Here is a 12,267-nt window from a genome sequence, read left to right on the forward strand (position 1 = left end):
ACGCCATGAATTTAACTCCTTGAGTCGGAGAGCACTCTTTGCTGCCAACTCCTGTACCACGAGATTCATCGGATGAAGATCCAGTAATACATTGAGAGCAGCCTGTGGAGTGCTTTTCATGGCACCGGTAATTAAAAGAGATGCCGCTCTTTGAACGACATTAATTTTACGGAGAAGGGATGTCTTATTCAGTGCATTCCACCATACCAATGAACCATAAGTCAGAATGGGGCGAACTATGGCCGTAAAAATCCAGTGTATGACCTGTGGTTTCAAACCCCAACTCTTACCAATAGAGTTCTTGCAAGAATAAAGGGCTATAAGTCCTCTCTTGGCACGTTCCTCGACATTCCTTTTCCACGTTAGTTGGTGGTCCAGGATAATGCCAAGGTACTTGGCCTCTAGGGAGAGCTTTAGGGCCACTCCATCCAGCGTTGGTAGGGTGAATGGTTTGACTTTTCTCTTGTTCGTAAATAGAACCAGCTCTGTCTTAGATGGGTTCACCCCAAGTCCATTGTTGTGTGCCCATCTTGATAATTTGTCCAGAGCTCCTTGCATGAGTTCCGATAGCGTTTGTGGGAACTTCCCGGTGATCATTATGACCACGTCAGCAGCATAAGCTACAGTCTTTATACGTAGTTGGTCAAATTCCTTAAGTATTTCGTTAATCACCAGGAGCCACAGCAGTGGTGATAATACGCCTCCTTGTGGTGTGCCCCTGGTGACAGACTTCCGAATGGAGGTCTCACCGATATTTGAATTGATTATCCTGCCGCTAAGCATTCCATCGATCCAATTGATCAGTGTAGTGGAAACACCTAAGTTCAAGAGTGAATTGTGGATGGATTCGAGTTTGACGTTATTAAAGGCGCCTTCTATATCGAGAAACGTTGCTAACGTATAGTTTGAGCCCATCATATTCCTCTCGATTAAACCAACGACTTCATTAAGTGCAGTCTCCACCGATCTGCCTTTGATGTAGGCGTGTTGGGCAGGACTAATAACACTGTTTTCAAGTTTGGACCTTATTCCTAGGTCAATCAATCTTTCTAACGTTTTCAATAGAAAGGAAGATAGGCTGATTGGTCTGTAGTCTTTGGGAAGCGTGTGACTTGACTTCCCCGCTTTGGGGATGTATGTCACCGTGACCTCCCTCCACAGAGCCGGTGTGAACGATAGACGTAGACAGGCCCTATAAATATGATCCAGGTGTGGTATCAACACCTCCAATACATTTTGTAGCATAGCAGGGAAGATACTATCTGGACCAGGTGATTTAAAAGGCTTAAAAGTGTTTATCGCCCAAGCTATCTTTGTGTGACTTATGATCTCCTCGATGACACTCACTTCCCCTGTGGCTTGGTTGCACATTGGTGGATCGGCTGAGCGATCTGGTGCATCCATGCAGTTGGGAAAGTGGGTTTTGGCTAGGAGATCCAGAGTTTCTAGACCGGAGTTAGTCCATGTGCCATCATCCCGTTTGATACTGCCGATGGATTTAGGGTCCTTCTACAGTACTCTACGAAACCTGGCTACATCCTTTACTCCCTCTATAGACTCGCTAAAGCAGACCCATGATCTGCGTTTAGCCTTCTTTATTTCGCTGTTATACTTATTGAAAGATACCTTGTAGTTCTCCCAATCTGTGGACAACTTCGTTTTGTTGGCTTTGTTGTAGAGCCTTCTGCTAATCTTCCTGAGATTAGCCAGATCTTTCGACCACCAGACCGGTTGACATCTTCTGCCTGGGTAAGTGAGTGGGCAGGCGGTCTCATAGCTGTCCACCAAAACCTCCGTCACATGATTCACTGCACTATTAACCTCTGTGGCTGTTTGGGGGTATCGTGATACTCCCAGCTTGGAGCTTACTAGTTCATTGAATTTGTTCCAGTCGGTTTTCCGTGGATTTCTAAATGGTGGCTGTCGAATGCCATTAACAGAGACTTGGAAGAATATTTTCCGATGATCCGAAAAGGAGCATTCTTCCGATACCCTCCAGTCACTGATAATAGATTCGTCTTTATTAGTGAGGGTTATGTCTATAACCTCCCCCCTGATTCTATTTAGAAAAGTGTATTCATTTCCCCTGTTGCATATTCTGAGATTATATTTTAAGATAAAATCGAATACGGACTCACCTCTGGCATTTGTGTCTCTGCTGCCCCAGTGGAAATGGTGAGCATTGGCATCACATCCTAGGATGATGAGGCAAGTGCTACCCATCTCTTTGACAAGCTTCTCCACGTCATTACCCGGTGGGTCAGGGCTCTCGAATGGCATGTAAATGGACGAGAATATGGTGGCTCCATGGGAGCTGCATTCCATCCTTACAGCCGTAATATCACCTCCGTTGAAATTAGAGAGGAATATTAGTTTAAGACTCTTCTTAGCAACTACACAGGTTCTTACCTTGTCCCCGTTGGATGTGGCGAAGGTGGTGTAGTTGCTATAGTTTAACCCAGCAACCTTATTCTTGTATAAATAAGGCTCCTGGATTAAGACGATGTCAACTTCAGACTTCTTGAGGGCTAGAAGAAGTTCAGCAGCAGCCGCTTTGCAGTGATGCAGATTAATCTGCATTATGCGAAGCGGCTGCTGCCTCCGTTCCTCCACTACTTTCGTCCTAGGCGGAATCTGATCCATCCTAGACCAAAGTGTAGTTTGCCCTCTCGAGTCCTCAAGTAATCTTGCCCCTGAGTGTCTATTGACGCCCTGATGGCAACACCTCCATTTTCCGGATTGTGGCTGACCAGATTCCATGTGCTGGTCCGGAGATTGGGGTTTTGTCTGCCGAGTATGGTCAGTATGCGTGCGGGATCCACAGGTGGAGGTGGCACCCAAGCTGACAACACTCTTCTGAAAGGGACCTCATTGACACCAACGACTGCCAATTGACATCCCTCCCAGAGTTCGCCAAGACCCTCTATCGTGGAAGTGAGGAAATCCAGAGATTCCCTATTTTCACAACAGATGACCCTAACGCCTCTGTATGGAGCGGCACTGCCAAATTGGGTGTGTTTAGGAGGTTCCCCTTCTCCTGCGAACACGATGTCACGCAGACGAGTTTCGATAAGTAGCCATCGATCCTCTCTGATTATCCGATCAGGGTCAGATTTATCGATGACCGCTGCTCGCAACTCGTCCGGCACCATCGGTCTGCTTGTTCTTTTTCCCCTGCTGTTGTTCTTGAGATGGGAACTGGAAGATTCCTTGTGGCCCAAGTTAGCTTGTGAGGCTGAACTGGCTGCGGCATCTTTCCTGTTCCCAGTCTTAGGGCAACCGGCTGGGGAGGTATGAGTAATGGGTTGTTGACCTGAAGTGGGTCTCTTAGCACTGGGGAGTGGCTCCTCCATTGACCTGTCTCTCTTCACCGCGCTTTTTGGTGGAGATGGATTGGGCTTGGGCAGGTGCGGAGACCGGTGTTCGGTCGGACTTCCCAGACTTTGAACTCTTATGATGCGTCCCCTTCGGCTTGGCTGCCTTCTCCATTGAGGTTTGCCCTGTCTGTGTGACGGGACATCCCTTAGAAGAGAGCTTTGAGGTCGAAGGAGGCGAATCATTTGATGGTTTACGGATCATGTCAACATCGCTCCCAGTTTGGCCCTTGGGGGCTGTGGGAGTCGATGTAGGCATTGACCTAACCTCTTCGTTTGCCGTAATAAGGGAAAGCTTGCTGATATCAGGTCTTCCCTTGGGTAAGTGAGGGTGAGATCTTTCGATCTTTCTCACTACCTTGAGATTAATCCTGATCAGCTTGCATTCTCTCAGCGTTATAGATGAGGGTTCCCTGTCAATGAACTTCCTGAGGAAGTGCATTGCTCTATGGTACGCCCTCCTCTTTTTGGCCCACTTACTAGCAGAGCTATCTGAGGTGGTGGGAGCTTTTCCGGCCGGTATTTTGGTCGGAGCTCCTTCCTCAACAGCAGCCAGTCGGCCGACTCATCGTTAACTACAGTCGCTGGAATGACTGTGGTGTTCATTTCGTCATCCGATGAGCCGTCCTCCGCTCCAGTAGAATAGCCATTCTGACTAAGACGCAGGGCCAACGTCTGCTCCAGTATCTCCAGGAGTTTCCGTCTTTGTTCAGCCAAACTGTCAGTGACAGCTCCCAGAGTGGGTACCTTAGGTCCGTCCCCTCCCGACACTACCGTCCCGTCAACCGTTGGCTGGGTTGCCCCAGACTTGGTATTAGATTTTGAATCTGAAGAATTGTCCTTAGGCATTGCATTGTTGTCATCAATCGAATTAGTTTTGGTTTTGGTTGTTTTTTTGTTTAAATTTTTGCTCTCCATACGTCATAGATTTAGTGGGGGAAGTAAGGTCCACCATGGCATAGCCCTCCTGTACCATGGCAAGGACATGACAACTAAGCCATTACTGCGTTGAGATGCCCAGGTATCAACGAGGCTCCGTTCTAATACAGTTGGTACCCTAACTGCAAACCTTAGAACACCGATGGGCACGATTTCGCCTGACACCCCGGCGTTAGGGGGTCTCTAATAAGTAGGAGACCGCTACTTGGATAACCTTTGATCGGTCACAGTTCCCCAACTAAACACTTCCAGGGTGTTGAGTGTGGAAACTGTGACCTTAAGCTCCCGCATCGCGCCAAGATTGTTATCCCTGGCGGGGGAATAAAAACACAAAATTCATCTCTATTGGATCGATGGAATGGGTTCAAATGCTAAGGAAAAGATCGGATCTATCACGACTTCCTTTGAATTGGTTCAAATGCTGATGAAACGATCGGATCTTTCACGACTTCCTTCGAATGGGTTCAAATGCTGTTGAAAAGATCGGATCTTTCACGACTTCATTTCAACCAATGCAAAAGATCCAGTGAAATCATGGCATCTCATGGAACCACTTCCATAAAATTTTGCTGGGTTGGTATTAGTCGTGTTCCTTTACGTGCCTGAGGTTACCAGTTTTTACCCGCAAGGTTTTTCCCTACTTTTAAAAGCATACAATTTATATGAGAGCAGTTCACCACTTTTACCATTTTTAAAAGTAAAGGAACAGACCAATTCTAAAAGTTTCCTTGCCTGTTCTAGAGAACCCTGCTCAACAAGTCGATTTGTAGATCCCTACAAAACAACAAACATTTCCAAAACGTTGTAAAATAAAATTCATTTTGCAGTCCAACAATACAAAGCCAACAACAATAACAGGCAATCAGCACGGCCTTACTTGTTGGCTACGCATAAAGCAAAAACAACATTTTGTTGTGATCTCTGCTTACTGCAAACAACACTACTTATGCTTGTCTTCTTTGCGATGCAAAGAAAGCATAAAAACAGTAGTGGGTATATGATTTTGATTATTCTGACTCAATTGTGCGGTCAACAGATTTAGGAGGATACAGAAAATTTCTCGTTCTGTTTAATTTTCTGGTCACTCTTATTGACCTGTTTATCGACACAGAGTCAGCGGTTAAGAGAACTGATGAGGAAGTTTGGCTGCTTCCGAAACTATAGTCTTCTCTGCCTCCGCTCGTAGTAATCAATTTCATTACCCACTGTTAAACATTTTGTTTCTTCAAATTTTGAAGCAACAAAATATGGACTTTAGCTGAAATAAATACACAACAAGTATTATTTTGCAGTCCAACAATACAAAGCCAACAACAATAACAGGCAATCAGCACGGCCTTACTTGTTGACTACGCATAAAGCAAAAACAACATTTTGTTGTGATCTCTGCTTACTGCAAACAACACTACTTATGCTTGTCTTCTTTGCGATGCAAAGACAGCATAAAAACAGTACTGGGTATATGATTTTGATTATTCTGACTCAATTGTGCGGTCAACAGATTTAGGAGGATACAGAAAATTTCTCGTTCTGTTTAATTTTCTGGTCACTCTTATTGACCTGTTTATCGACACAGAGTCAGCGGTTAAAAGAACTGATGAGGAAGTTTGGCTGCTTCCGAAACTATAGTCTTCTCTGCCACCGCTGGTAGTAATCAATTTCATTACCCACTGTTAAACATTTTGTTTCTTCAAATTTTGAAGCAACAAAATATGGACTTTAGCTGAAATAAATACACAACAAGTATTATTTTGCAGTCCAACAATACAAAGCCAACAACAATAACAGGCAATCAGCACGGCCTTACTTGTTGACTACGCATAAAGCAAAAACAACATTTTGTTGTGATCTCTGCTTACTGCAAACAACACTACTTATGCTTGTCTTCTTTGCGATGCAAAGACAGCATAAAAACAGTACTGGGTATATGATTTTGATTATTCTGACTCAATTGTGCGGTCAACAGATTTAGGAGGATACAGAAAATTTCTCGTTCTGTTTAATTTTCTGGTCACTCTTATTGACCTGTTTATCGACACAGAGTCAGCGGTTAAAAGAACTGATGAGGAAGTTTGGCTGCTTCCGAAACTATAGTCTTCTCTGCCTCCGCTCGTAGTAATCAATTTCATTACCCACTGTTAAACATTTTGTTTCTTCAAATTTTGAAGCAACAAAATATGGACTTTAGCTGAAATAAATACACAACAAGTATTATTTTGCAGTCCAACAATACAAAGCCAACAGCAAATTCACGAAATAGTAATCTGCAGTTGGAGTCAATGTCGAAATCTGCACTGCACTGATGGGAAGTAAAATCCTTTTGTAAGATGAATCAAAACCTGTTGCGGAGGAAGTAAACTCTGTTGCGTGCAGCGTCGGTGTTTAGACTGCAACAGCTGGGACGGCCGGAAGTCAAATTTCTCACTTAAATTTACAACCTGTCGCTTGCCAAACACATCGTTCCCGAAGTCTGGAAAATAGGCCAGCTACTGAAGACCGAAAAGTATGCAAGCAAAGGTGAATCGTACAAACCGATTTCGCTTTTGTCGCCCGTAGAGGACTCACTCAGAGCAGCCGTGCTCATAATCTAGAAAGAGAAGTCTAACGTTACAAGAGAGAACCTCTAGATCAACAAGCCTTTCAACCAGGTTTAAGTAGCATTCACACGAATGCAGTCGCAGATGCAGTAAACAGTTATCGTGTGAATGCGGTCCTTGGAGAACATCCACCATCTATCGCAGCTGAGAAGCGCCAGCTGTCAGGACGAACCAGAGTAGTTTTGGGTCAATACGCTCGGGATGGTGCAGCCGTCATAATTCCTATAGGGCAAGTACTGATGTCACCGTGGAAAACATCTGCCCAGCATACAGCATATGCCCCCACGACACACTGCTCCTTTTCAATTTACCAATCCTGCTAAGAAACTTAAGTTTGCTGCTTTGTGGTTACAAACCATATAAATAGCGAAATAGCCACATTCTTACGAGTGATAGACCCAGAGTCAGATTAAGCAGAAAAATGAGAATACAAACATATTAACTACTGCTACAACAACGAGAACAAACTGCAATTATAGATGTAAACTTTATGATGATAAATAAATTATAGGTATTTCATTAATTCCTTTGAATTAATAAAATAAAAAAAATGAAAATCATTTTTCAATACAGCATTTTCCATTTTCCGAACAAGACGTGAAAATTACATGCCAAAGGGTTGGTGAAAATGACATTTTAAAGATTAGTGAAAATGCTATTCTTGGGAATTGGTTAAGATGGCATGCCAAAGGATTGGTATAGATGCCATGCCAAAGAATTGTTGAAGATGCCATTCCATCGAGTTAGTAAAGATTACATGCTTAGGATCTGAAAATGAATTGCATCTTTTGGGGGTCACGCTCTTGTAAAAAGAATGAGTGAAGATGCTGAAAAAATGACATTCCATTTCACTTGCACCCATTCTTGAATAGCATCTTTGGCATCGAACATTTTGCTGGGTTATTGAATTCAACATATTTGCAACTGCAGATTACTATTTCGTGAATTTGCTGTTGGCTTTGTATTGTTGGACTGCAAAATAATACTTGTTGTGTATTTATTTCAGCTAAAGTCCATATTTTGTTGCTTCAAAATTTGAAGAAACAAAATGTTTAACAGTGGGTAATGAAATTGATTACTACCCAGCAAAATGTTCGATGCCAAAGATGCTATTCAAGAATGGGTGCAAGTGGCATGTCATTTTCACCAACCCTTTGGCATGTAATTTTCACGTCTTGTTTGGAAAATGGAAAATGCTGTATTAAAAAATGATTTTCATTTTTTTATTTTATTAATTCAAAGGAATTAATGAATACCTATAATTTATTTATCATCATAAAGTTTACATCTATAATTGCAGTTTGTTCTCGTTGTTGTAACAGTAGTTAATATGTATGTATTCTCATTTTTCTGCTTAATCTGACTCTGGGTCTATCAGTCGTAAGAATGTGGCAATTTCGCTATTTATATGGTTTGTAACCACAAAGCTGCAAACTTAAGTTTCTTAGCAGGACTGGTAGGGCAATTGAAAAGGAGCAGTGTGTCGTGGGGGCCTGTGCTATATGCTGGGCAGATGTTTTCCACGGTGTCATCAGTACTTGCCCTATAGGAATTTTGACGGCTGCACCATCCCGAGTGTATTGACCCAAAACTACTCTGGTTTGTCCTGACAGTTGGCGCTTCTCAGCTGCGATAGATGGTGGATGTTCTCCAAGGACCGCATTCACACGACAACTGTTTACTGCATCTGCGACTGCATTCGTGTGAATGCTACTTAAACCTGGTTGAAAGGCTTGCTGATCTAGAGGTTCTCTCTTGCAACGTTAGACTTCTTTTTCTAGATTATGAAGACCCCCTGGCTGCCTGGGTCTGTGGTCTAAATTCTGCTATCATCGACCATGACATTCAACTCTATTGTTCCCAACTCGGCCGCCCAGGTAGTGAACAGAGTGGCCGTAGATTTATTGGCTGGTATTTGCATATTCCTCGCGTGGAAAAAATGGTAAGATCAGACAAAAAGGAGCTCAGTCTTTCACAAATGTCGTCAGGGCAGGCACCTGACGCCAACATAGTACAATCATTCGCATACGTTACGATCTCAATGCCGTCTGCAGCGTTTGGAATTCAGAAGAGGTTTTCTTCACTCTACGGGTCTTGGACTTCTTGATCCTAAATTCTACGTACTACTGGCATCCACACTTAAAATTTATTATCCAACGTTTCAAACTTGGACGGTGTGTAGTCTGCTCGATGACATCAAACAACGAGGGTGCTTGACAATATCAAAGGGCTTTGCTAAATCAAGTGTCACTATCACTGTTCTATCGCACGGCTTGTTCTGAGTGAGTCCTCGGCTAATATGGAGATGTCCTTCAGCGCAGTTGTTGTGCTGCTTACGGATCCTATGCTATTGATCGGCAACTGGAAAGTTATTTCTGATGCTGGAAGAACTAAAGCCACAAGGGTCCTTGCTACGGGCGACAAAATCGGCCTGTAAGATTCACCTTTGCTTGCATCCTTTTCGGGCTTCATTAGCTGGCCTATTTTCCAGACTTCGGGAACGATGTGTTTGGCAAGCGACAGGTTGTAAATTTAAGTGAGAAACTTGACTTCCGGCCGTCCCAGCTGTTGCAGTCTAAACACCGCCGCTGCACGCAACAGAGTTTACTTCATCCGCAACAGGTTTTGATTCATCCTAAAAAAGGATTTTACTTCCCATCAGTGCAGTGCAGATTTCGATATTGACTCCAACTGCAGATTACTATTTCGTGAATTTTATTTTACAACGTTTTGGAAATGTTTGTTGTTTTGTAGGGATCTACAAATCGACTTGTTGAACGGGGTTCTCTAGAGCAGACAAGGAAACTTTTATAATTGGTCTGTTCCTTTACTTTTAAAAATGGTAATTGTTGCAAAAATGGTAAAAGTGGTGAACTGCTCTCATATAAATTGTATGCTTTTAAAAGTAAGGAAACACTTTGCGGGTAAAAACTGGTAACCTCAGGCACGTAAAGGAACATGACTAATACCAAAGGGTGCAGTCCGACTCTACTTTTAGCTCAATGATTGGGACTTCCTAGCATAATAAATCTTGCATTGCTTTAAACGTACATATTTAGATAAATAAAAGAATATATACATGTGTAAAAATAAAAACCCAAAATTCATCTCTATTGGTTCGATGGAATGGGTTCAAATGCTATGGAAAAGATCGGATCTATCACGACTTCCTTTGAATTGGTTCAAATTCTGATGAAACGATCGGATCTTTCACGACTTCCTTCGAATGGGTTCAAATGCTGATGAAAAGATCGAATCTTTCACGACTTCATTTGAATCAATGCAAAAGATCCAGTGAAATCATGGCATCTCATGGAACCACTTCCATAAAATTTTGCTGGGTACGAGCGGAGGCAGAGAAGACTATAGTTTCGGAAGCAGACAAACTTCCTCATCAGTTCTTTTAACCGCTGACTCTGTGTCGATAAACAGGTCAATAAGAGTGACCAGAAAATTAAACAGAACGAGAAATTTTCTGTATCCTCCTAAATCTGTTGACCGCACAATTGAGTCAGAATAATCAAAATCATATACCCACTACTGTTTTTATGCTGTCTTTGCATCGCAAAGAAGACAAGCATAAGTAGTGTTGTTTGCAGTAAGCAGAGATCACAACAAAATGTTGTTTTTGCTTTATGCGTAGTCAACAAGTAAGGCCGTGCTGATTGCTGATTTTAAGTGTGGATGCCAGTAGTACGTAGAATGTAGGATCAAGAAGTCCAAGACCCGTAGAGTGAAGAAAACCTCTTCTGAATTCCAAACGCTGCAGACGGCATTGAGATCGTAACGTATGCGAATGATTGTACTATGTTGGCGTCAGGTGCCTGCCCTGACGACATTTGTGAAAGACTGAGCTCCTTTTTGTCTGATCTTACCATTTTTTCCACGCGAGGAATATGCAAATACCAGCCAATAAATCTACGGCCACTCTGTTCACTACCTGGGCGGCAGTGTTGGGAACAATAGAGTTAAATGTCATGGTCGATGATAGCAGAATTAAGACCACAGACCCAGGCAGCCAGGGGGTCTTCATAATCTAGAAAGAGAAGTCTAACGTTACAAGAGAGAACCTCTAGATCAACAAGCCTTTCAACCAGATTTAAGTAGCATTCACACGAATGCAGTCGCAGATGCAGTAAACAGTTATCGTGTGAATGCGGTCCTTGGAGAACATCCACCATCTATCGCAGCTGAGAAGCGCCAGCTGTCAGGACAAACCAGAGTAGTTTTGGGTCAATACGCTCGGGATGGTGCAGCCGTCAAAATTCCTATAGGGCAAGTACTGATAACACCGTGGAAAACATCTGCCCAGCATACAGCACAGGCCCCCACGACACACTGCTCCTTTTCAATTGCCCTACCAATCCTGCTAAGAAACTTAAGTTTGCAGCTTTGTGGTTACAAACCTTATAAATAGGGAAATAGCCACTTTCTTACGACTTATAGACCCAGAGTCAGATTAAACAGAAAAATGAGAATACAAACATATTAACTACTGTCACAACAACGAGAACAAACTGCAATTATAGATGTAAACTTTATGATGATAAATAAATTATAGTTGTTTCATTAATTCCTTTGAATTAATCATTTTCCATTTTCCGAACAAGACGTGAAAATTACATGCCAAAGGGTTGGTGAAAATGACATGCCAAAGATTAGTGAAAATGCTATTCTTGGGAATTGGTTAAGATGGCATGCCAAAGGATTGGTATAGATGCCATGCCAAAGAATTGTTGAAGATGTCATTCCATCGAGTTAGTAAAGATGACATGCTTGGGATCTGAAAATGAATTGCATCTTTTGGGGTCACGCTCTTGTAAAAATAATGAGTGAGGATGCTGAAAAAAATGACATTCCATTTCACTTGCACCCATTCTTGAATAGCATCTTTGGCATCGAACATTTTGCTGGGAACGAGTGCAGTCCGACTCTACTTTTAGCTCAATGATTGGGACTTCCTAGCATAATAAATGTTACATTGCTTTAAACTTACATATTTACATAAATAAAATAATATATACATGTGTAAAAATAAAAATATAATAATAATAATAGTAATAGAGGGTAATAAATGAAGTTGAGCCAATGGGGGAATACTCCACTCAAACAATCGAAAATATAATAAAAAATAATAAAATAAATAATAAAAACACAAAATTCATCTCTATTGGATCGATGGAATGGGTTCAAATGCTAAGGAAAAGATCGGATCTTTCACGACTTCCTTCGAATGGGTTCAAATGCTGATGAAAAGATCGGATCTTTCACGACTTCATTTGAACCAATGCAAAAGATCCAGTGAAATCATGGCATCTCATGGAACCACTTCCATAAAATTTTGCTGGGTAAATAAA

The 12,267-nt window shown here is 42.3% G+C and overlaps 1 protein-coding gene across 4 annotated transcripts in view; it reads left to right on the forward strand.

The window, feature by feature from the left end:
- Positions 1-12,267, forward strand: part of SH3PX1 (sorting nexin 33-like protein SH3PX1) — a 161,482-nt gene that overhangs the window by 21,468 nt on the left and 127,747 nt on the right. The window lies entirely within an intron of this gene.

Source organism: Musca autumnalis, unplaced genomic scaffold, assembly GCF_047663935.1.
Source record: "Musca autumnalis isolate F117 unplaced genomic scaffold, ASM4766393v1 scaffold_4, whole genome shotgun sequence".
Taxonomy (NCBI): Eukaryota; Metazoa; Arthropoda; class Insecta; order Diptera; family Muscidae; genus Musca; species Musca autumnalis.